This window comes from Cnephaeus nilssonii (assembly GCF_951640355.1).
Source record: "Cnephaeus nilssonii genome assembly, chromosome: 15".
NCBI classification, from domain to species: Eukaryota; Metazoa; Chordata; class Mammalia; order Chiroptera; family Vespertilionidae; genus Cnephaeus; species Cnephaeus nilssonii.
Window position 1 is genome coordinate 25322493 of NC_137086.1, and position 13042 is coordinate 25335534.

General features: G+C 42.7%; 1 pseudogene across 1 annotated transcript; it reads right to left on the bottom strand.

Annotated features, from left to right (window-relative positions):
* Window positions 1-6070: 6070 nt before the first annotated feature.
* Window positions 6071-6815, bottom strand: LOC307111620 (small ribosomal subunit protein eS8-like; annotated as a pseudogene). Its single transcript has one exon. The product of its transcript is annotated as a small ribosomal subunit protein eS8-like (transcript).
* Between the last annotated feature and the right edge of the window lie 6227 nt (window positions 6816-13042).

Consider the following 13042-nt stretch of genomic DNA (forward strand, 5'->3'; position numbering starts at 1 on the left):
TGTTTTTTAATCTCACCCCAGGGAAGTTAAAAATTTACCCGAGCTTGTAAAAGGACTCCTCAGTAATGAGACCTGTGAGGGCCTTTAAGGGAACCTGCTCGTCCAGTCTTCTCGCCCCACTGAGACCAAAGAGCAGAGGGAAAGGCTTTTGTTACAGGTACAAGGTTCATGCGCCCGATGCTTGAAAGGAAAGGCCATTATTCAACAGACCAGAGTTTTGGAGTAAGGGAAGGTTTAAGGATGGAGAAGAACTAGCGTGAGAAGATCACTCTCAAATCCATCTAAAGAGAGTTCAACATTCAGGCTTATATTATAAATCAGGGGAAGGGAATGGGTGAGGTGACAAGGTGGGTGGGGACTGTACTTAGCTCAGTGAAGAAAAGGGGTCCTAGGAAAAGTGGGAAATTTCTAAACTCCCTAGTTCCTGGTCGACCCCCACTGACCCAAGTCTGGTTCTGGAGTCATTCCTTTGTGCGTATTCCAGGTGGTTGGCAAACTCTTTAGTCAACAGAGCCAAATATCAACAGTACAACGATTGAAATTTCCTTTGAGAGCCAAATTTTTTAAACTTAAACTTCTTCTAACGCCACTTCTTCAAAACAGACTCTCCCAGGCCGTGGTATTTTGTGGAAGAGCCACACTCAAGGGGCCCAAGAGCCGCATGTGGCTCGAGAACCACTGTTTGCCGACCACAGCCCCAACTCATCAATGACAAGGGGCTTCTCAATCCTCCAGCTGAACTCTAGTTAATTAGCATATACATTGCAGGAGCTATTAGCCTGAAGGCCACCGGAGAGAGGAAACATTTCACCACCAGTTCTTCGAACTAGCCCCTCCTTTCAGGTCTCTCCTTCCTTTCTGGGTCTTTCCCCCACCCCACCCCCATTCTTATCCCACCCCCAGAGAGTCAGGTCCCTGCAAGGCCATGGAATCCATTTCCTCTGAGTACAATGAAACTAGACCCTATAGCTTCACATTTATGATTTCCATTATTTGGAATGTTTGTGACTATGTGTGTGTGTGTGAGAGAGAGAGGGGGTGGTGGGGAGAGAGCTAGGTGCAGTTTAGAAATCACATCTCTGTGGAACAATTTAAATGTTCGAGAAAAGGAATAAAAATCTCCATTCTATAATTCAATGTTGAGTTGATCTCCCTAGTCTTATTAGTAGTTTTGGCTTGGCCCTAACCTGCTTCTGTTCTCCAATTTCTGATGTGGCTGAAGGAGGGACATCTTGGAGTTGCAGGCTCTTCTGATTCTTTTCCAGTCTTTGAGTGAGGATGAGCATTGATGAGGCCAGTCTCCTGAAAGTGGCCCGGTAGGCAAATACAAGGAAACACAATATGTGATCCTTGATTGTCTGTTAGTCTGTCATTAGCTCTAAGGATACCATTTTTATTTTTTAAATTGAGATATAATTTATATACAATAAAACCCACAGATCTTAAAGTTATGGTTCAGGGAGTTTTGACAAAAGACTTCTCTTAAAAAAAAAAAGACTTCTCTAACTCACACTTCTATCAAAATAAAGAACATTTCCATTACAGTCCCCTCCCACCAATTTCCTCGTGCCTTTTCCCAGTCACTCCCTTCCCAACCCTACCCCTGTCCCAGGCAATCTTATTTCTATCCCTTTGGACTAGTGCTGCCTGTTCTAGAATTCCGTACAAAGGATTCAGACAGTATGCACTTTTTATCTAGCTTTTATTGCTGAGCATAATGTTCTTGGAGATTCATCTGGGTAGTTGCAGGTATCTTGGTTTCTTTTAAAGATTCTATTGATAACAAAACCCTACAATTTATCGGGCACAGTGCTTGATGTTGAGCGCTTGTGATGGCTTTGTTCTGTGCCAGCGTAGCTGAGCTGGAACTATGTTTCCCAGAATTCCCTTCCCTGTATATTTCAGGTAAGTCTTGGCTTCAAGAGAAATTAGCGTGGCATTTGGAAGCTATAAGTGGAGCAGCAGCCATGATTTTAATGCTCCAGGCACTGAGGCAGCTCACACACTCTGCTAGTTCACAGGCTGAGATGGCACCTGGACCTGCAGCTCTTCCAGCTCCTACCAGAACAACTTTGGCTTCTCCACAGTCTGGGTCAAGTCCAGTCTGGGTCAAGTGCAGTCTGGGTCATGTGCAGTCTGGGTCAAGTGTGTGTGGCTCCAGATGAAGGGTGCAGCACCTCCTGCAGGGCACCCATAGCAACAAGGTTGGAAGTGGTGAAAATCAGGCCTAGGTTTTAGTTTGTCCTCATGAGGTGCTGTTAGTCCTGCCTCTCACTCAAGCCCAGCTTTCTTTTCTGATTGCCGGTATGTTGACCTCTGGTGATTGAAGGCTAAACACTAGATACAGAGGCAACAGCCTTGTTATCTGCTACCAGGTCCCACAATTGTGTAATTCTATATAATCCCTGTGATAAATCCTTTATTCTATGTCCTTCATAAAGTTTCTGCTTCTCTGGTCAAATCCTGATTAATTCAGGAAGGACTAGAAGTCAAAATCCATGTGGATCGGCATCCCGCATGAAACCAAGCCTCCTAGCTCCTTAGGTTTGGAGCCCAGCAGTCCTCTTCGGCAGTCCTCAGTTGTGGCTACACCCTGGACTCTGAGAATGTGTGGAATTCCTCTCCCTCTATCTCTCAGCATAACTTCTTTTTTTCTATATGTATTTTTATTGATTTCAGAGAGGAAGGGAGAGATAGAAACATCAATGATGAGAGAGAATCATTGGCTGCCTCCTGCATACCCCCGACTGGGGATGGAGCCAGCAACTTGGGCATGTGCCCTGACCGGGGAATTGAACTGTGACCCCCCCCCCCCCCCCCCTGAACAACTTTGGCTTCTCCACAGTCTGGGTCAAGTACAGTCATAGGTCAATGCTCAACCACTGAGCCCCACCAGCTTGGCCTCCCAGTACAAATTCTTGTTCTTCATATCTTCTTACTCCTTTTCCCTGGCTTGAATTGCTCTTGGACCATAGCTAGACTGCCTGCCCTTGACGGCTCCCTTTTATCTCAATCCATCACCTCCTGGCTTCCTTTTACCTCTTCCACAGTCTATGCCTCATAGAATATCACTTGCCAGCAGTTTCGGTGTTGTTAAGGAAAATTATTCAAACTTGGAAACAAAGCAAGAGAACGACTACCTCTCCTTTCCATGTGTAGCATGGCTTAACAGGCTCACCAAAGAGTATATCATTATCTAGAAGAAAGAATTCAAGTTTGACTTTGCTATTTGCTATTCATTACAGCTCAGGCACTTGTTAGCTTAAAGACTTTTGTCCAGTGGGAAAGATAAATTATGACTTTGTTGCCCTGTAGAACATCATCCAGTTTTGTATCTAACTTAATAAATATATTCTAACATTCCTTTTTTTTTTTTCCCTTTCTGATAATTATGCAGTTTTTCAATGCTCTTTGGAAAAGCTTTACCATCTTACTGGTTCACTTATTAATTGATGAATCTTTCACACATGTTCATTTTATATTTGCATCAGAATCATTTTTAAATTTTCGAAAATTATACCTTCACTTCCTGGTCCATTTGGAGCATCAGCTCTATAAACCACCAAGCCTGTATGTATCCAGTCATTTTCACCAACCTGTTCTGTGATGTGGTTTCCTCCAACAGTATCCAGCAAGGCCAGATGTGGGTAAGGCTAATTATGTTTGCTCGGCAGAAGCTTAATCCATCTCTCTTTCCTATATCTTCACCTTCTTCCTTGACTCCTTCCACTCAACCCCCAAGTATGCTCAAATTTTGCCCATCATGAAAACATATCACATTTGTTTCTTTTTTTTTAAAATATATTTTATTGATTTTTACAGAGAGGAAGGGAGAGGGATAGAGAGGTAGAAACATCGATGAGAGAGAAACATCGATCAGCTGCCTCCTGCACACCCCTTACTGGGGATGTGCCCGCAATCAAGGTATATGCCCCTGACTGGAATTGAACCTGGGACCCTTCAGTCCGCAGGCCGACGCTCTATCCACTGAGCCAAACCAGTCAGGGCCATATCACATTTGACCTGAGAATATCCAGGCATAGGGGCAAACATCATAGTTACTGTTTGGGTTATCACACTTTTTCTACCCTCACCCAAGGATATGTTTATTGATTTTAGAGAGAGAGGAAGGAGAGAGAGAGAGAGAGAGAGAGAGAGAGAGAGAGAGAGAGAGAAACATTGATTGGTTGTCTCCCCAGTATGAGCCCTGACCGGGGTCGAACCAAAACCTAGGTATGTGCCCTGACTTGACTTGGAATCAAACCCGCAACTTTTTTGGTGTATGGGGTGATATTCCAACCAACTGAACCCCCTGGCCAGGGCTGGGTTATCACACTCTTGAATCACTGGCCTTTACTCTCTGGAATGGGAAGAGCCAAGATTTAGGTAAGAAATTAGGGGACAGGAAGGAAAGGCAGGTCTTCTTTGGTTCTTGACTTTAGGTCACTCCTACCCCAAGCAAAAGTAATTCCTCATATTTTCTGTCTTTGTTGTCTGTATCCTCCTAGAACCTGAGTTTTAAGGCCAAAGTCTCACTTATAACATTATATTCCTTTTTTAGCCATACACCTCTGTGAATGTATTTCTTATCAGGACCTTCATTCATTCCATCATTTATTTATACATAACATATTTATTTCTCATAAACCATGCATTGCGTTAATTGCTGAAGATATAATGGAAAACAAAGACCTGCTCCTTGCTTCACAGAACTTAGTAGGATGTGAGGGATGGACATTATTCAAATAATCCATAAGTTACATATGTAAAAAGTACCACAAAAAAGAGCTATTTGGGACTCTAGGAGGATCTGACCTGCCCAGTAGAGTCAGTAAAAATATCTTTGAAGAAATAATGGTTCCCCTGCTGTAGAGCCTAAGACCATCGGAAAACACAGATATTTATATTACGATTCATAACAGTACTAAATTACAGTTATGAAGTAGCAATGAAAATAATTTTATGGGTGGGGGTCACCACAACATGAGGAACTGTATTAAAGGGTCACGGCATTAGAAAGGTCTAGTGCCTCTATCTGTCCCTTAAGTATTGGTATTCCCAGAGATCCAGTCTCAGCTTTCTTTCCTTCTTTTCCTAGATGATTAATTCATACATTCTTACAATTTCAATTATGACTTTAGATACTGATGACTCTAATATCTATCCATATAGCCATCTGAAACTTTTTTCTTAGCTTCAGACATGTGTTTTTTCTTAGCTTTAGACATGTGGTTTTTTTCTTAGCTTTAGACATGTACTAAAATATCTGTACCTAAGCACCTCAGACTCAAATATGAACTTATTCTCTTACTAGAATCTACTGCCTAACCTGCTTCCTCTCTTCATGCCTTGTCTCTGTAAATGGTACAACCATTTACCCTGTCACCATGCCCAGAAAACTAGAGTCCTCCTAAATTGCTCCCTTTTCTTTTTCTTTTTAAAATTTTTATTGATTTGAGAGGGGAGAGGGAGAGAGCGGGCAAATGAGAGGAGAGAGAAAAAGAGAGAGAGAGAGAGAAAGACATCAATTTGTTGTTCCGCTTATTTATGCATTCACTGGTTGATTCTTATAGATGCTCTGCCTGGGGATTGATCCCACAACCTTGGTATATTGAGACAATGCTGTAACCAAGCTCTCAGGCCAGGGCTTGCTCCCTTTTCTTATCTCCTACATCCTGTTGACTCTACCTCTCATGCATCTCCTAGGTCTGTGTCCTCTTTTCCAGAACCTCCTCCCCACCAACGTCTGTTCGGGCTCTTGATTGCTCTCTCCCTTCACATGGTCTCCCTGTCTCAGCCCTCTACCCCTCCAATCAGTCCTCTGTATCACAACCAAAGGAAATTTTCCACACACCTGACCACATCACTCCCTGGATTAGTCATCACTTAGATAAAATGCAAACACCCTTATCATCTGCCCTTTACCTTCAGCCTCATTGCCCATCATTTCCCCCTATGTGCCCTATAATCTCACTATATTCAACCACTTTTGGTTCCCAGACTTGTCACACAGTTTCCCTATTTTTGTTGTTGTTGTTTCTTAGAACAATAAACACCTTTATTACATGAGCTAAGGTGAGAGGGAGGAGGATTTATTTGCCTTGACTTTCCTCAGCTAGAATCCAGCCCTTTGCCCTCCAGCACACAGCCATCTGCTTGGCCACTCTGGCCTGGTCTCAAGCGATGCATGCAAGGAGCTTGCCCCCTGGAACTGCTCCTCTGGAAGACTGCTGACTTGGGCATTCTTTTCCCTTTCATCATATTGCTTCTGAATTTTCTTTCATCATTTTTTTGTTTAAAAATCTCATCCTCCTCAGGAGTCAGCTTGGCCCCCTTCTTGTGGCCCAGGGGCAGTGCCCAGTGGGACTCGTGCTGCGTGCTGGCAATGAGCACGATGCAGTTCTTTACTAGGGTCTCGGTGGGTGCCAACCATTCAGTCATTGGATGCATTGTAGACATCATCAATCATCTTGGTTTTGCCAGTACAATACTCTGAGCCCCAGGAGAAGTTGCCCTTATCCAGCCTCAAGGCACAGTATATCTTGCCACCTTCCCGCATGAGGACCATGTAGATGTGGTGGGAGCCAATCTTAGGGTGTGCAGCAGGGTGTCCCAGTCATATTTTCGCTTCTTGTGGTAGGGCTTCTCTTCCCCCCTGTCTTGCAGTGCTTGTGCCTACTGTCCTGAGAGATGCCTATGGTTTGGTGTCGCTGAAAAGAGCTCCCTGTTTTTATAAGCTGTATAAGCTGTTCTCTGCTGCAAATCCTCTCCCTCCATCTCTTCCCACCCCATTGGCTTGACAAATCCCTGTTCATCTTCAGGACAATTTGAGCAGTCCTTCCTCCTAGCACCTTGACTGCACCACTTACCTTCCACTGTAGTCCTCTCACCTGCTTAAGTCCTGGACTAGAAATTCCTTGAGCAGATTGACCCTGTCTTGTTTATCTATAGAATATCATCAACATTATAACAAAATGACATTATTTGAGGACCTGGTGTACTGGTAGAAGCATCTTTTGGAATCAAATCTGAAGTCAGTAAGTGCCAGAGTTAGCTGATACACAAGTAATATTTCTCTCAGTTTTCATGACTCAGATGTAAACTTGAGGGTTGATAACTGCATTCAATGAGCTAAAGCTAGCTATGAAGTCACAAATTATTGAACTGTAGCTTGAGATCTAAGTTGTTATAATTTGTTAAACTGGACTTGGATGAGAAATTAAAATATAATAATGATGATGCTTTATTAGTAGCCAAAGTGCTCTCTCTCAGCTGAAATGCTTACTCATTGGTCTACCATGAATGTGTTTCAATAATAATCACTCTCTTTGCCCGGCTGGCGTGGTTCAGTGGTTGAGTGTCGACCTAGGAACCAGGAGGTCATGGTTCGATTTCCGGTCAGGGCATATACTCAGGTTGCGGGCTCTATCCCCAGTGTGGGGCATGAAGGTGGCAGCCAATCAACAATTCTCTCTCATCATTGATGTTTCTATCTCTCTCTCCCTCTCCCCTCCTCTCTGAAATCAATAAAAAATATACATTTTAAAAAAATCACTCTCTCGCCCTAGCTGGTTTGGCTTGGTGGATGGAGCGTCGGCCTGCGGACTCAGGGGTCCCGGGTTCGATTCCAGTCGGGGGCATGTACCTTGGTTGTGGGCACATCCCCAGTGGGGAGTGTGCAGGAGGCAGCTGATTGATATTTCTCTCCCATCGATGTTTCTGGCTCTCTATCCCTCTCCCTTCCTCTCTGTAAAAAATCAATAAAATATTTTTTTTAAAAAAATCACTCTCTTTGGTGTTGAGGAGATCGGTAGCCAGACTGAACTTTGGAGCCCTGAAATAAAAGCAATTAAGTTCCCCTGAAATGTTCTCCTGGAGATTCGTTTATGGACGCCTCGGACGCCAGTCTCATGGTGGATTTGGGTACCATGATGCATCTTTCTTCTAAAAAGCTCAATATTGTTCCCTAGTATTATTGTCTGATGTTAATATGTAGCTCTTTAATTTTTTTTAAGCCTCAACCAAGGATATTTTTTACATTGATTTTTTTTTTTTTTTAAGAGAGTGGAAGGGAGGGAGAGGAGGGGAAAGAGAGAAAGAAACATAGACATGAAAGAGACACATGGATTGGTTGCCTCCCTCTCACACCCTGACCGAATACGTGCCCTTGGTCGGAAATCCAACCCGTGACCCTTCAGTCCGAGGGCTGGTTCTCTAAGTACTAAGCCAGGCCAGCCAGGGCTATAGCTCTTTAATTTTTTACTTAATGTGTCTGATCTCTCCAAATGAGCTGGGGGTTCTTAAGGGCCTATGTCTTTTACTTCCTGGCCACCACTGATGCTTAGTACAGAGTAGAGTAACTTAAGTAACTAAGTGCTTAGTGAATATGTATTAAGTAAACAAGGTAGAAATTAATCTCATGCCAGCCCTGAGCTCCAGTGGAATGATTTGCCCCTACTGCCTCAAACACATCTCTCTATGACATGCTTCTGTGCCTAAGATTCCCACCATCACTTGGCTCTTTTGGATAAAACATTGTCTCCAGAAGGCCTGCATTATAACGTAAACATCTCATCTGGGAGGTGTCCCTCACTAGCAGATGCTCTTTAATAGTTCCCTAGCAGAGAGCTTGAGCCTAGGATTGTGTCCAGGGAAAGAGCCAGAGAACCTAGGGTCCCACTTTGGGGTGTGGATTAGGTAGAGCACCCCAACGATAGCTGTGACAGATGAGGGGTGGAGCATGGAGCCAAAGTCCACTGGGCTGGGCACCTGTGGGGTGGAGTAGAGGAATGCCTAACTGGGTTAGCGTGCATCTCAGTACAACCAGAATTGATCTGTCACATAGAGCCTTCACAAACTAACCCAACGCTGTTGGGTATGAATGAATTCCCATCTGGCCAAGGCTACAACTGAGAGCATTATCTGAGTGGTGACTAAGAGATAATCCAGTGCTCTTTGCAGTCTGTTCTACATTCAGAAATAACTACGAATCTCATTGCAATTGCAAGGAGGACCAAAGTAGGGGAGCAAAGAGAAACCACTTCTGAAATAAGTAGTACTGGTAGAGGGCTTTATTACCTCAACTTTTCATCTGGAATCAGCCCCCCACTAAATCATGGGGGCATGGGTTGATGTGGTGTGGCCCTTGACTCACAACCAATACAGCTTCTGAATTCTGAGTGATCTGTACGTAAACATACCTATGCCCGCATGTGATATACCTATGCCCAGTGCCTCTGTGTATATAATTCCAGGCTTTGTTTCTATAAATTGCTTGCTAGTGTGATGGGTAAGAATCAGAAATCAGCAGCAAACCAAAGCAAGTGGGGAGTTCATGGCCACCAGGCGGGGTTCTCTGCCCTCCACCAGCCCCCAGCAGGAAGCAGGCAGGGAAGGTCCCTGAGGTTACAAGGGCTTGGCTACTTTATTACTCTCATTCTTATGGGCGTTTTTTATAAGAAGCGAGCAAAGTACGAAACATTTTATAGCCTTTCAGATAGGAAGTATGACACCATATTTCAAAGAATAAAGGCCCCCGTAAAGATGAGTACCTCATTACAAGTTCCTGTGGGAACCAATGGGAAGTTATTAAAGTGCCAGAGCTCATCTGATACACAAATAAACACCTCTCTAAGTTTAGACTGTTAAGACATAAAATTTAGAGATGATAGCCCTGCAGCTACACAGTGTGGGGAAAGAATTTAGGTTTTGAAGTCGAACATACCTTAGTACCTCCATTCACCAGTGGGATCTAGGACCTTGCCTAACTTTGCCTAACCCAGTGATTTCCAATCTTTTTCATCTCATGGCACACATAAACTAATTATTAAAATTCCGTGGCACACCAAAACTATAGTTTTTGCCACTCTGACAAAAAAAAAAAAGGTATAAAAAATAGGTATAATTTTATCCATTCACACCAGATGGCTATTGTTGTGTTGGCTGCTATCATTTTTTTTTAAAATTTGACAGTATAAGGGAAAAGAGGTCAGTGCCCCTGACTAAATAGTCAGGTATTGCATGTTTAAAAAATTCTTTTGGCACACCAGTATGCCTCTTGCAGCACACTGGTTGAAAATCACTGGCCTAACCAGTTCCCTAATTTGTAAAATGGAAATAATACAGACTCTGTGAAGATTAAATAAGATAATGTAAAGAAAGCACCTTGTGAATGCTTACCAAGTGTTCATTTTCTCCTTTCCTTCCTTTCTAAATGATCAGCTGAATTAACTAACTACTGAGGAAGATTTCAGACCAGTAGCCCAATACGGCTCTGAAACCCCTCAAGAATAAGAAGAGTCTAAAAGTTAAGCTGCAAAAGAGAGAGCAGTCTGTTTCATTAACATTCCCAATGATCTCCAACTGGATGGGAGCCAGACCAACCCTGATTCTATTGATTCTATGGACTGGAGCTATCTATGTGAGTATCTGTCTCACTACTAAAGCTAGAAACACCTCAAGGGAATGTATGGAGATCAAGAACCCTAAGAACCCTTTCTTGTGAATGAATCTCCACAGGACTAGGGTGAAGCCTCAAAGTTTGATTTTTGATTAAAACTGGATGATTTTATCTTCTCTCCCCACCAATTAGTCCTGAAATACCATTCTCTTTAGCTAATTTTGGATCCCTTTAAGGCTTATTCATAGGCCAGCTTTTACATTTTTGCCCCCATGTTATGCCCAACAACATGCATCAAATAAATTTGCATTGGCAATAACAAAATAGTCACAGGGATGTAAGATACAGCATAGGTAACATAGTCAATAATATTGTAATTACTGCGTATGGTGCCAGGTGGAATTTTGAAAATACCGGGGGGGATCACTTTGTAAAGTCTGTGATTGTCTAATCACTATGCCTTTCACCTGAAACTAATACAAAATAATGTTTGTTAACGTAAAAAACCATTGAAACCTGTAAAGAATTTTTGTGAGTTTATTTGAGCCAAACAGTCGACATATGCCAGGAAGCAGGACCTCAATGAATTGCGATAATGCTCCAGAGAATGGCGGGTTACATGAAATCTATTGGTGATAGACTAGAGAGGCGGGAGAAAGCAAAGTATGGAAATCCCTGGGACTGGATAAAAAGTAAAATGATAGACACATACTTAGGTGGGTGCAGGAACAATTAACATGATAATGAAGGAATTTGTGGTATCTGTCCTGGCGCCCAGCACATTAGGTTGTGCCCCCAGGAGCCCAGAAAAAGGGAAGTTACAAGTTACCCAGACATTTTAAGGATATGTTATTATAGATGCAAAAAGACAGATAGGCTCAGTTAAGGTAAAGGTTGACCTTGTCAGTGAAGATACCGGCCTAGGACGTAACTGCCCACCATAACTGCTTTTAGTTAAATTTTAATTTCAGACCATCCTTTGTGGTTACTGTAGGTTTCTGAGTTTGCAAGACTGCCATGCAGGCCTCCCCTGAGCTTGTCAGGTTAGCATGTGGCCCCTTTCGTCCACATATTGAATGTCAATTGTAACTGAAAAATACAAAATTTTAAATTAGTTTATGCACAGACTGTTTCTACAGGAGTGGGCCAGTTGGGGTGAAAAGCTAAATTATGCCTGTGTCCTAATCTACGTTGACACAATTTCACTAGTTAGCTATCTCCATGCAACAGACCCTCTGTTTTCTCCTACAAAGCCTTTTGTACCTAAGGATAGAAGCAAAGTGTCCTCACGGCAAGATGGCTCACCAATCCTTCACCAATCTGAGATATTCTTTGAGCTATTTGTAGCATTTAGCTCCACATGCTATATTTTCCTTTTGGGGAGAGGGGGGAGCTGTCCTTTTGACCAAATTAGAGATAGAAACTTGGTCCCTAACAGTGCCCCAACTGTGTGATTTAACTCACGACCCATTAGCTGCTAGCAGTATTTCAGCAAGTTCTGTCAGCTGCAGGTAATGGGGAAAATGCTAACCACAGATTTGCCTTTTTATTATTATTTTAGAGAGAAAGAGAAACATTGATTTGTTGTTCCACTTATTTATACACTCATTGGTTGATTCTTGTATGTGCCATAACCAGGGATGGAACCCACAATCTCAGTGTATCAGGATGATGCTTAAATCAACTGAGCTATCGGGTCAGGGCAGATTTGCTTTCTATAGGACTTTATGTCATCATCATCATCATCATCATCACCACTACCCCCCACTATTATAATCTCCTGCTTGTTCACCTAATAAGGCCTGCACAGGAATGGAAATGTGGTCATTGCTTTATCAGTTCACAAGACTTCCCTACAGACTCCTGGAAGTTCCCCTTCAGTTTTTTACAGACAGGGAACCAACAAAGACATCCTCCCTCCCCCGTCTTCCTCAATCCACATTCTTTATTTCCTTCTTCTTTCAGTTCCTTCTACCAATTCACAGCAATCACTCTCTCTCTTATTCACTCAATCCTCAACGACTGCTGATTCTTAGTACTAGAACAGGGCACAGCCCAGACTCCCGGGAACATCATCAGGTTGGGTAGGTTCTGAGTCAATATTGTATACATTAATAAATAAATAAATAAATAAATAAATAAATATATATATATATATATATATATATACATATAGTATACATTAATGTGTGTTGTGCCTGGTTCAGCTGGACTATGCCACGATAACTCACTCATCCTAAGAGTACCAATGACATTATGTTTGTAACATTTAGTTTATTCTTATCAGACACGCTGATTTTCTAGAGACATTTCAGTCATCCCTATTGAGACACACAGATAATATAAGCACATATATTTCCTTTGTTTCTTTATCTTGCCTTGCAAGCCACCAATGCAATATTTCCCAGCCAGCAACATAACCCATGCAAACAGTCTTGTTAGACTGTGCAGTTGCCAGGAGAGGGAACTTCCTCACAGTTACATAGCCTAATTGGTTGCTTCAGAGAAGTCGTTAAGGAAGAACATGGAATACAGCTCTCAGGTTTTATCAGAGCTGTGGCATACACTGTAAATGACCCATCATAAGGACCCCACCCCTCTCTCTGATCCTGATAAGGCAAAGGTTAAGGTTCAACTCTGTCT